The 1,636-nt window shown below is 38.2% G+C and overlaps 1 pseudogene; it reads right to left on the reverse strand.

Annotated features, from left to right (window-relative positions):
* Nucleotides 1-1,285: 1,285 nt before the first annotated feature.
* On the reverse strand, nt 1,286-1,404 carry LOC120596662 (uncharacterized; annotated as a pseudogene).
* Between the last annotated feature and the right edge of the window lie 232 nt (nt 1,405-1,636).

The raw sequence follows: 1,636 nt of genomic DNA on the forward strand, positions 1-1,636 counted from the left end.
CAGGGTATAAACTATTCAAGAGGTTAATTAGAGCCTGTCAGATTGGTTGATTGAAGAACATATTACACTGCTAGAGCCAGGCCTTAAGGCTATTCATATGAGGTAGCATTTGACTACTATGCATTTCTCATTTTTCTCTTATAGCATTTTAATCTACAGGTTACAGGAGCCATACCCAGACACAACGTGCACAAACGTTTATGTAACTCAGAGATCCTGATTCTTGAGCCCTATGCAGAAATTCTATGACACACAGGGGTTGTTTACTTTGAAGGAAGGGTGTTTTTCATCCATTTATGGGTGAAAACAAGTTGATATTTGGTTGGGCAAAGACAAAGTTGGTTGGCTGTTTAATATTCATTCTCCTTTTTTTGATATCAGAACCCTGGGCATTGTGCACAGATAAAGATAAGGGAAGAAATAGATTTAAATAAATGTTGTATGAAGAGTCATTATTTTTCCTCCCTGTGCATTTTCCTTTCTGATGCCTCAAATGAGAATATGATACTCTGTCAGAAATTCCTCAGTCTCCCTCAGATTTGTTGGTATGCCAAAAGGACTCACAGGATCCAGAAGTTCTTATTGTTGTGGTCACAGTTTATTACAGCAAATTGATATAACAGAAAATTAGCAAAGGGAAAAGTGCAAGGGACAAAGTCTGGAGGAAACCAGTCTTGAGCTTCTAAAATTTTACTTCCAGTGGAGCTGCATAAGATGTGCTTAATTTATCTAGCAACAATGTATGAAAACATGTGCAAAGTTTTTTCTACTAGGGAAGCTCCCTTGTGCTTAAACCTAGGAGTCCAGGGTTTTAATGAGGATCAGTCACATAAGCATACAATGCCTGTAGAACTTACCACAGTCCTTCTAGATCCCCAAAGGAAAGCAGGTGTTCACTATAAATTACATTTGTTTGCACAATTTATCTAGAAAAACTGGCAAAGCATGTTTAAAGGCCCCCAAGCTTACAAAATATTCTTATCAGCTAGAACATTCAAAGACCTAGATTCCTAAGAATTGGTCAAGGGCTAACCCATTATAAAATGGCCCACTATTGAGAATGTGCAAGGTTTGAAAAACTCAGGCCTTCTAAGTTAAGTCTTTCCTCTATAGATGGCTGGTGCACTAGCAGCCATCTTGTGATTTGGGGAGTGGAACCTCGGCTAACTTGTGTGCCTCTTTCTGTATTCACTAATCTAATCCTAGCTACTGTTAATACTTGTCTCCATTACCATTGACTGAATCCAACTTCCAGCTCTCTCTTTTTTCTTTTTTTTTGTCTTTACTCCTACAGCATCCGGTCTTCCTAGGTGGTCTCCCATCCAAGTACTAATCAGGCCCGACCCTGCTTAGCTTCCGAGATCAGACAAGAGCGGGCTTTTTCAGGATGGTATGGCCGTAGTCCCAACTTCCAACTCTTAACTGACACTAAAGTGTATGCTTATGGTACTTCATTTCCTCAGTTTAAAAATAAATATAAAGTATTCTTTAAAGAAGATTTTACTAATTAATAGTTCTCACTGAGTTGTAAATTAAAGACATATTTGAATTTTTAAGAAATATTCCATCAGTATAATCTCTAGGGCTCCCCACCACTTGCTTTAAGTTGTGAGATAACAACAAAGAGGTCAAGAGT

Source organism: Pteropus medius, unplaced genomic scaffold (genome assembly GCF_902729225.1).
Source record: "Pteropus medius unplaced genomic scaffold, Ma_sr-lr_union100, whole genome shotgun sequence".
In the NCBI taxonomy this organism is placed as follows: Eukaryota; Metazoa; Chordata; class Mammalia; order Chiroptera; family Pteropodidae; genus Pteropus; species Pteropus medius.